Raw genomic sequence first — 11,240 nt, 5'->3', positions numbered from 1 at the left:
GGCTCACGTGTGACCACAATCCTTACCTCGGGGAAACCTGGCTGTGACCGGAGAAGACAGAGGTGGCCTTCCGCGCCACCTACCCTTGTGGCTAGAAATGTGGGCGCACGTTTCGGTGCCCTGGAGGAGTCCAGCCTCCAGCAGCACCTGGGTCTGGACAAGGGCTGGAACCAGACAGTCTGTTCCAAGACGCAGACCCCTGGTGGGAAACCAGACCTGGCGAGAGAACAGTCGCCGCTGCTGTAAAGATCTCCATGAGAGCAGCACTCTGGAGTCATGGGCACTGAGGTCAAACTCCTGTGCCACCATCTGCAGTGATGAAACCTTGGAAAGGCCTTTGTTTCTTTGGAACATTTCTTCTTGTGTACAACAGGCTGAATAGTATCTACTGCACTGGGTAATATCTACCACACCGGGGATGGGTAAGGGAGGCACCTGACCCATAGCTTAGGCTCAGCAAAATCTAATTTTTTTTTTCTTTTTTAATTGAAGTAGAGTCATTTACAATATTGTGTTAGTTTCAGGTGTACAGCAACAAAATCTAAAATCTTTCTTTTTCCTTTGCTAGTCATACACACAAACTGTAATCTGCACCAGATCTCCTGGCCAGGAGGTCAGAGGGCCACTCCCCTGTGAGTGGGGTAGAGGGCTCATTATTTGAGAGAGGAGTCCTTTCCCAGGGGAGGAAATGTGCACCCTCCCAAGACTTTCCATTATTTCCAGATGTGAAAATTCATGCCAAAGTCTAACCTTGGCCTTGATCTGGCAGTTTTTGATCAGGGACTTTCTTTACCTGCATCTTGACCCATGGCCATGGGACAAGCACCCCGCCCCTCCACCCCCGCTGCTGCCCATTTCTATCCTCTTTCTCAGAAGAGATGAGAACCAGGACTTTCCCTTCTAGGATTCAGAAAGGATCCCCAGGGACTGGCTGAAAGAAAACAGGATTAAGGGAAGCAGGAAGACTGAAAGTCAGTTTTCAGGTAGAACTTTCTGCCCCAGTAACAGAAGGAGCATGTCTCAGGTAAACTTAGTATCTTCTGGACGAGGAAAATGAGGCCGGAGTGGTGAAGTAACTCTAGGGTCACAGGGCATGTACTTGACACGACCACAATCAAGTCTCCAGACTCCCAGGCCTGGGTTCTTGCCAGGGACTACAGCTGTCTCTCTCAGGGGAGGGAAAATGGGGGAGGTAGAAAGAAGAGAGAAGTAAGTGGGGGGCAGCTCTCCGCCCTCTCCCACATGCAATCCAGCTGGCTGTCTCCCAGCCTCCTGGACCCTGGAGAGTTTTCCAGTCTCTCTGGATGAGAACAATCAATTTCCAGACCGCTCCCCCCACCCCACCCCACCAATATCCTCCATCCAGGACAAAGCTGAGGCCATGACCCAAGTTCAGGAAACAGAATCTCCCCTCTCCTCCCCAAGTTCTAGCATCTCAACTCCCCACCGGCTCCTGTTAGCCCTGGGCCTTCCTCACTGGAGCGCCAATCACAGTCACAGTGGCTACTGAGCGTGTCCTTCCAGCTTCTTGAACACCTGCCCCACTTTCCCAGACGCGGGGGTGGGGGCCCAGGCAGCTTGGATCCTCTCTGAGGCCCTGCACCCTGCACAGGCACCTGGACCCTGTGCCGTGGGGACGTGGCAGTGGGGCTGAGACGGGGGACGGGCACGGCGCTGAAGGCTGGCACAGCTGTGTTTGGAGAATAGGGGCTTTGATAGCTTCTGAAAAGGGCCAGGAAGCACGGGACCCCAGCCCTAGGGAGGGAGGGCACAGGAATGGGCTCCTGAGGGCTCCTGCAGCTGACTGTGGGTGGGAGGGGAAGTAGGGTGGTGGGAGACAGTGCGGGGACCTGCAAGCTACCCAGTGCTGCGGGAGAGACCCTGCGACGTGAGCCGGAGCCAGCTGTCCCCCCTGAGCTGACAGACCCTCGCTTTGAGGGCTGCAAACTCGTGTTCAGAGGAGACCACAGCTGAAGGAACTGGAAGCCCCAACCCCGAGTACTTCCAAACCTAGTTCTTGAGAAAAAGGTCCATGCCATCTGCAGGCTCCCTGCTGCCCCTCTCCCACCCCTGATGGGGAAAGACAGCTCACTCTTTCTATTCTGGGGCAGGTAGGTACTCTCTGAGTCTCAGTTTCTCCACTTTTAAACTGGTAATAACACTTTATTTTATGGTTTTGATGCTGGAACCATATAAATGCTTTATATAATTAGAACAAAAAAATTAAACTGGAAAGAATTAATTTTAAATTAACTTAAATGGAGGAAAAGGGATGCAATCCCTAACATTTTAAAACAAAATGAAACAAATGCACCTAATTATATATGAAGTTGGAGGTAACCTACACAGAAGAATTTTCTTTCAAGTGATTATAACACTCAGCATTTTCTATAGATCCCTAGGAACAAAAAGAACCATGGAGATATCTTATTGTTGGCATTATTATTTTGAAAAGTGCTATTTATGGTGATAAAGCAAACAAGTAATTATAGTAATGGTGTTCAGAAATAAGATTTTCAGTGTAAGAAAAGGAAGATTAAGCAAAAACTGCTCATCTTAAAACTGAATTGGAAATAACGGCATGAGCTCATGATTTACATATCTATCTTCTGAGAAAAGTCTCCTGAAAAGGCTTAGAAGCAATGACAAATCAATAACAGTGAATACCTCTTATGTCCAGACTGTGGTCTCTAAATAGTACTTTTCACTGAAAGGAACTCTTTGGAGAAATTCCAGGTCTGGGGCAGGAGAGCTTGTTATATTTGATAATAAGGAAGTTATAAGACTCAGGTCAAGTTCATGCGAAAAGGACCCAGCAGCCAGCTTGAGAAGATTCCCACTGGCCAAAGATGAAACCAGGGCATTAAGCTGAAATGACTGGAAGAGATTGAGACACATGAAATGGATACAGAGTCTATGAGTCTATAATGATGCTACAAAATAGGAGCACTGGTCATCTCTGGATAGTGATCAGACATCAACTCAATTTTGAAAATGAACAGGGTACAGCAGATCCTGTTGGTGGGCCCCATCTGTCTGCCCTTAGCAATCACCTTGATAGGCCAAAGGCTGCTGACTGCCTAAGGATTAGTTTCTGATGCGCAGGTACGCCTGGCTAAGTGCATCACAAGTCAGAATGGCCCTGGAAACGGCCCTCCATCAGCGGCAGAGAGCGAGCTGACAGACTGAAACCCAGCCCCTTGCCTCTCAGGAAGGAACCCTGTGAGGCAAGTTCCTCCCAGAGCTCCCGGCAGCTTTGCGCTTCAGCTGCCCTCGGTCATCACCTGCCCAATTTTATTTACTTAATTATTAATTGGATTCCTCCCGTTCCTATTAAGGTTTTCCTTTCCGATTAAGGTCTGGGAATTTTCAGACCCCTGAGTACTGAGCACACATGAGTGGGCACAGCTCCAGCGGTGCACCTGTGACTGGGTGTGAGTGCATGCAGAGGCATGAGAAAGCTGTGTGAGCAGGAGGCCCGGCCCCCACATAACCTGTCTCCGCTGCACCCCTGCCTTCCCTCAGCTCACCCTATAACCTTGTGCAGTTTGTCTGTGACTAGGATGGACCTGTGCCGGGCCCATGCCTGGGTCACTGTGACATATTGATGGGAGCTATGGGCTGTCACCACACTGCAGCCCCACCCATGGGTGGCCCTGAAAGGCGGCGGTGAGGGAGTATCCTCCCGGGGGTTGTTTCAAGCAGTACACTGGTCATCTACTTTGCAGGGAGAGAGGTGACTTGAAGGAAGTATATACATGGACTCTTGAGCATGGCAAATGGCTTGTTGGTTGATCAGGCCAGGAGAGGGCAAGACTGGAAGGTTGGAGGTAAGGAAGTCTAGGCAAGAGCTGTAATGGATGGACCTACAGGAGTGGGCATTGTGTCTGATGGCAGTCCCATTTAAGAGCATTCACTGCAGAGGAGACACTGAAGAGCTAGGGGCACAGAGGACTCCAGTGGATAACAGCCAGCCTTTGTCTTCCACCACGCCAGGGCTGGCACAGTGGGCCTGAGAATGGAGTAACTGTGGTAATGAATATGGAGACTAGATAAGGGCTCACCAGCATGGGCTCCCTGTCACCAAGGCGGGTCTAGCTGCTGCCAATGCTGGATGTTCAGCCTGTCAGCAGCAGAGACAGATGTTAGTTCAACATGGTAGCATCCCTCAAGGACACCAACCAGCCACTGGGGAGCATATTGATTACAACATACCTCTTGCAGTCTGGAGGTGGGGAGCAGTAACTCCTTACTGGGATTAATGCATATTCTGGAAATGGCTTTCTGTTCCCTGCCCTAGTACTTTGGCCATCACCAATATCTATATCCAAGGACATAAAGGAAAGGGTTTATCCATATGAGACGCCATGTAGTATTACCTCTAACCAAGGGGATCTACTTACAGTGAAGTAAATGTGCCAGTGGGCACAGGACCACAGGGTCCACTGACCCTACAATATACAACATCTCTTTGAAACTGCCAACCTAGTAGTACGTTAGTGTGGCCTCTCTACAGCATATCTAAATACCAGCTTAGGGAAAACGTCCTCTGGCATTGGAAGTATATGTATTTTGAACCAGTGGCCATTACATGGTGCTGTGTCCCAGATAGCTAGAAATCATGGGTATAGGAACCAGGATATGGAGGAAGAAATACCTCCTCACCAGTGACCCATTTAGGGAATTTGTGCCTCCTGGACCTATCAATTTAGGCTCTGCAGGATTAGCAGTCCTAGTTCCTAGGGCAAGAGATGCAACTACCAGGTGTCACAGGAAGGGAATCACTAAACCTAAGGCTGTAGCAGCTTCCGGGTCAGGTTGGGCACCTCGCGCCAACTGACCAGTAAGCAAAGAAAGAATTCTATTGGCAAAGATGCTTGATCTTGATTATCCCATGTCCAGTGGTAATCGTGAATAGGCAGTTCCAGCAATGTTGGCCTGTTAAGGGCATGATAATAAAAGACTGAGGCCTTCAGGGATGAAGGTGAGGGTTTTTCCATTGTTAAAGCCTCATAGACCAACGGAATGAATGGTAGAGGAGGGAGAGGTTGAATATTGATTTCAGCCTTGGAACCAGCTGCAGAAGCTGTTTGTCCCACTAACCCTCCTATTGTAAGACTTTCTTTTTAAAAAATTGTATGACCACACCACAGGGCTTGTAGGGTTTTAGTTTCCCTACCAGGGATTGAACCCAGACCCTAACAATGAAACCGCTGAGTCCTAACCACTAGACTCCCAGAAGATTTCCCAATACTCTCTTCTTAAAGGGTTAGAAATTGTGATCAGCTACCACCTTGAAGAAGCTCAGATGGTAAAGAATCTGCCTGCAATGCAGGAGACCTGGGTTCGATCCCTGGGTCAGGAAGATCCTCTGGAGAAGGGACTGGCAATCCACTCCAGTATTCTTGGCTGGAGAATCCCAAGGATAGAGGAGCCTGACGGGCTACAGTTCGTGGGGTCGCAAAGAGTCGGACGCGACTAACCCACCTACCCACCACCTTGAAGAATCAGTGAAGGAGAAAAGTGATCTTGTTATGGAGACACAAATGGGTCTGAGCAGTGCAAAGGGCGGAGCGTGGCTGTGGACCACATCCTTCGCATGCACCCCTGAAGTGGAAGGCTTCTGGGAGAGCATCTGTGACCCTACCTGGGGTGTCGTCTTCTGCCTGTGGAAGCCTTTCTGTGCTCAGGGCTAGCCAGGAATGCTAAAGGGTTAACACTCCCAGAAGCAGCCCTCAACTTTCAGACAGGAAGTTGACCAGTAATACAATAAGCCAACACAATACAATACAAATGAGTTCCATTAGGAAAGCACTTCATAAGTCCAATTTGTTCATAAGGCCAACAAAGTTAGCCTAGGTACCCAACTAACAATCGGCTATATAGTACTGTATTGTAATAGGTTTATAATACTTTACACACTAATTATATGTACATTAAAAAAAAACACAAAAAATAAAGGTAACCTTTTAAACTTTATAGGACAGCACCTTGAAAAGTAAAATACAACAGCTGGCATACAGGGGCTGGCATCAAGTGAACAGGCAAGAGGCATTATTGACTGGAGGAGGGAGAGGAGGTGGGAGATGGCAAAGCTGAAAGACTGTCAGCAGTAGGAGAGAGAAGGAAAGCCACAGTTTCACTCTCACCTGACGCTGATGGCACGGGCTCTGGTTCCTCTATGGTGTCAATTCTATCTACCCTCTTGAAACAACAATCCAGTGAAGAATGTTTGCATTTTTGAAAGCTTACAACTTGCAGGTTCATATCTGGGGACTTACTGTACTTTAGTTTCTTTGCCCCTCAGGTGGTATTTCTTGAGACAGGCTCTACATCGCCTTCCAGAATTCCCGAGCAGGATTCAGCCACAGTTCTTCCGCCGGCTCTATCACAATTTCTCATCAGCCTTCTCCCTTTTCCTGTCTCCCTTTTCCAGTCTTCTACCAGTGCCCCTTGGCATGACCTCCCAGATAAACTCCTTGCATTCAAAGTCTTGACTCACATCCACTTGAAGGCAACCCTGTTGTCTTAGTCAGTTCAGGCTGCTAAAACTAATTACCATAGCTGGGGTGGCTTAAATGTCTCACAGTACTGGAGGCCAGCGTATCTGGCGTCTGGTGAGGGCCTACTTCCTGGTTTGCAGACAACTGTCTTCTCATTGTATTCTCACATGGTAGAGAGCAGAGACAGGAAACAAGCTCTCCCACGTCTCTTCTTATAAGGGCACTAATCTCATCATGAGGGCTCCATCCTCATGACCTCTTTATCTTCCAAAGGTCCCATCTCCAAATACCAGCACATTCAGGATTAGGATTTTAACAGGAATTTTTAGGAGCAGGGAGACACAAACATTCACTCCATAACACCTATCTACGACAAATGGAAGAGAACCAAGCATTTTAACATTTTTATTTGTTTGGCTGTGCTGGGTCTTTGTTGCAGTGTGCAGGCTCAGCAGTTGAGGCACGTGGTGCAGTGCGAGGGTTTTAGTTGCTCCCATGGACTTCCCTGGTGGCTCAGATGATAAAGCGTCTGCCTGCAATGCGGGAGACCCGGGTTCGATTCCTGGGTCGGGAAGATCCCCTGGAGAAGGAAATGGCAATCCTCTCCAGCACTCTTGCCTGGAAAATCCCATGGACAGAGGAGCCTGACAGGCTACAGTCTATGGGGTCGCAAAGAGTCGGACACGACTGAGCAACTTCACTTCACTTCACGGCATGTGGGATCTTAGTTCCCTGACCAGGGATTGAACCCACATCCTCTGCAATGGAAGGCAGATTCTTAACCACTGGACTGCCAGGGAAATCCTGAGAATCAAACATTAATCCTACCCTCCTGAATGGCTTATCTGTCAGGTTAACAAAATAGTCGATAAGGGACATTTTTCTTTATAGACAATTCACAGCTAATAAGTGAAGGAGGAATGGCAAAATTAGAACATCTCCATTTCGCACTCCTAATAAAATAATGGATCTAGAAAGTGATCATCAGTAGCTATTAGATAAGAAGCTGAGGAGGGTAGTGGGTTAAATGATGGCTACAAAAAGATATGTCTACATCTGAATCCCTGAAAACTGCAAGGGTTAACTTGCTTCGAAAAGGGCCTTTGTGGGTGTGATTCATTACATGAATTCACTCCTGAAATTCGGTTAGTGTTTTTGAGAAGGGATCATCCTGGATTAGCCAGGGAAGGCAAATGCAATAACAAGTGTCCTAATGAGAGACAGGAGAGGAGACGCAAGAAAGGGGGGAAGCAGAGTCCAGTGAAAGTGAAAGTCGCCCAGTCGTGTCCGACTCTGCGGCCCCATGAGCTACACGGTTCATGGAATTCTCCAGGCCGGAATACTGGGGTGGGTGGCCATGCCCTCCTCCAGGGCACCTTCTCAACCCAGGGACTGAACCTCGGTCTCCCACACTGCAGGCAGATTCTTTACCAGCTGAGCCACCAGGGAAAGCCGAGAGATTTCAGTGATGCAGCCAAAAAAAAGCCCAGGAATGCCACCCGCCCCCAGAAGATAAAAGAGACAAGAAAGAATTCTCAGAGCCTCCAGAGGGAGTGAGACACTGCCAACACCTTTAGTTTGGACTTCTGGCCTCCAGACTGTTGTTAAGAGGACAATTTCTGTTGTCTTAAGCCACCAAGTTTGTGGTGGTTTGTTACAGCAGCCATAGGAACTAATACAGTGAAGAACTTTATAATGAATGGATCAGACTCACACTACCTGAAGTTACTGATCAATCTTGGCATCACTATTCTAGTCCAGCAAACAGACACCATGTGCCTCCTGACGTGATGAAGGAGGAAGCGCACAGTTGTTGTTCAGTTGCTACGTCGTGTTTGACTCTCTGCGGCACCATGGACTACAGCATGCCAGTTATCACTTATGAAGTATTCCTGGGGAAAAGAGTGAATATAAGCTTAACCAAACTCCCAAATATAATTACAGGGGGTGGAGGAATATATTTAATGACACTTCAGGGATACACTCAGCCAGATCCAGAAGGTGGGAAACTCAACAGGAAAGTGACCTAGTTTCATAAACAAGCAAACAAGATGGCATAGAAAAAAATGAAAGAGGAAGAAGTGTTATGGTTTAAAAGATACTTAACCAAAAAAAAAAAAAAATCAAATGCAATATAGATCCTGGTTTGAGCAAATAAACTATAAAGTTATATTTTTTAGACGTTCAGAAGAAAGTTATTATGAACTAAATATTAGATAACATCAATGTAATTTTATTGAGGAATATGATAGTAGAATTATGATTTTTAAGTCACTATATATTAGAAATACAAACTGAGTACAGGTGAAATGATATGCTATTTAATATTTGCTTTAAAATACTCCAGCAAAAAGCAAACACAAATGAGAGGACTCAAGAGATAAGAATTTTTAAGTCATTAAGCTGGAAGATGGAGTCATTTGTTATTCTATTCTCTCTATTTTGTGTATGTTTTAAATTGTCTATAACAAAAAGATAATAGTATTAGCAATATGAAGAGTAGTTGTAAGAATTCATGGTTATATATTTTAATGGAGAAAGAAACAAAGCTTTGCAGCAAATGAAAAGCTTCTCCCATGACCATTTCTCATATACTGAAGAAAAAAAGCTATCTTCTTACAGTCTGAGTTTCGAGGCCTCAGATATTGACGTTCTGGGACTCTGACTACATAATAGGCTAGAACTTAGTAACCCAGAAGAGCAAGGGAGTGGGTGACTACCAGTATGTCCCAGAATTTAGACTGCTCTCCCTGCTGCTGCTGGTAGCCATGGGTGCTGTTTCTGTTCACCAGGTATTTCCAATTATTTTAGGCCCCCTTGTGGCGGAGCGGGGCCCTGTGATTAGTTCTGGAGAATAAGTTGTAGACAAGACTGGTGTCCCTGGGACCTGTGGCTTTTAATTGCTTGTATAAGACCCTCTGCTGCTGCTGCTGCTGCTGCTAAGTCGTGTTCGACTCTGTGCGACCCCATAGACGGCAGCCCACCAGGCTCCCCTGGCCCTGGGATTCTCCAGGCAAGAACACTGGAGTGGGTTGCCATTTCCTTCTCCAGTGCATGAAATTCAAAAGTGAAAGTGAACTTGCTCAGTGGTGTCCGACTCGTAGCGACCCCATGGACTGCAGCCTACCAGGCTCCTCTGTCCAAGGGATTTTCTAGGCAAGAGTACTGGAGTGGGGTGCCATTGCCTTCTCCGTAAGACCCTCTAGAGCTCTTTTATTTTTTCCTTTTGGTATGGGGATTGATGGCATATGACATGATGGCTGTTCTATCAATCTGGACAGATACCTGAATGACTAAAATGAGAAGAGTCCACTTGTTGACCATAATGAACATGTGGCCAATTAAGAAATAAATCTTTATGTTTTAAACCACTGAGATTTAGGGGTTGTTTGTTATCAAAGCATAATTTAGCTCATCCTGACTAATCACTGCTGTACAGCAACAAATTCTACGGGCTACCTGGTAAGAACTTGAATAATAATTATTATTGTTATTCTGTTACCATCATTATTACTCACTAATTATTAAAAGTACCACTTACTGAGTGCTTCTTATGTGTATCAGGCATGTACTACCCAGTCCATGCATTGTCTCAATTACTGCTCACAACAAATTCAGGAGGCAGTTATTATTATCCCATGACCAAGATGAGAAAATCAAAGCTTAGGAACTGTCACAAATATTTCATTTGCTATATGACAATTGAAGATGATATTCATTCAATCATTCTTTGTCCCTTATATAAAGTCCCATGGGATCAATTCTGTTTATCAATGATTGCAAGAATCCTCTTGGAAAGCCATTTTACAACATGGATCAAGCATCACTGAAAATTCATACTCAAAAAAAAAAAAAAAGAAAAGAAAAGAAAGTTCTACTCTTTGCTCCAGTCATGATTATTCTCCAGCCCAGGCTTTTTGTGGTATAGTTAGATTGCTAGAACAGGGAATTTCCTAACAGTCCAGTAGTTAAGGCTCCCCACTGTTCACTGCCTGGATGGTGGGGGAACTGTGGCACGGCCCAAAAAGAAAAGATTGCCTAAACAGAAATAAGTAAATTACATTAATGAAAATGAATTAATGATATTGGAGTTTGTCTCTTGAGTTACAGGTATGTTTCTTTTAGCCTGATGTTGTGTTCCCAGTTCAGTTACCCCTTTTGCCCTGGCGGCCATGGCGGTGGTGAACGCTAAGCCAAATGCACAACCCCTCTGAAGTATTAGCCCTCTGAGGACCTTATTGTGTCAGCTTGCCACCTCCTCCTCCGAGTTTATTTCCTGTCAGTTGTAACAACGGAGTGACTTTCCTGCCTTTAATAGTAGTCATGAGAACTCTTCTGGGAGACTGACTGGCAGGATACAAACATATTTTGAAATATATTTAGGGCCACCCTCTGTTTGTTCTGTGGTGCCCAGGGGCTAGGCCTGGGGCTTTGGAGCGCGCCTAGCCAGTAACCTTAGGTAGGGGTGTGGCGCCCCCGCGTGGTGCCTGGCACAACATCACCCTGAATTCTATCCAAGGCAAGGCCGCCCACGGTGTGTCCAACTCTCCTAAGGCCTTTTGGTGCCCTCTCCTCCTTCCAGTAGGTGGCTCCAGGGTAAAGAATCTGCCTGCAGTGCAGAAGAAGCAGGAGCCACGGGTTCCATTCCTGGGTCGGGAAGATCCTCTGGAGGAGGAAATGGCAACCCACTCTTGTATTCTTGTCCGGAAAATCCCGTGGACAGAGGAGACTGGCAGG

Source organism: Ovis aries, chromosome 1 (assembly GCF_016772045.2).
Source record: "Ovis aries strain OAR_USU_Benz2616 breed Rambouillet chromosome 1, ARS-UI_Ramb_v3.0, whole genome shotgun sequence".
Lineage (NCBI taxonomy): Eukaryota > Metazoa > Chordata > Mammalia > Artiodactyla > Bovidae > Ovis > Ovis aries.
Note: the sequence above shows the minus strand (reverse complement) of the source record.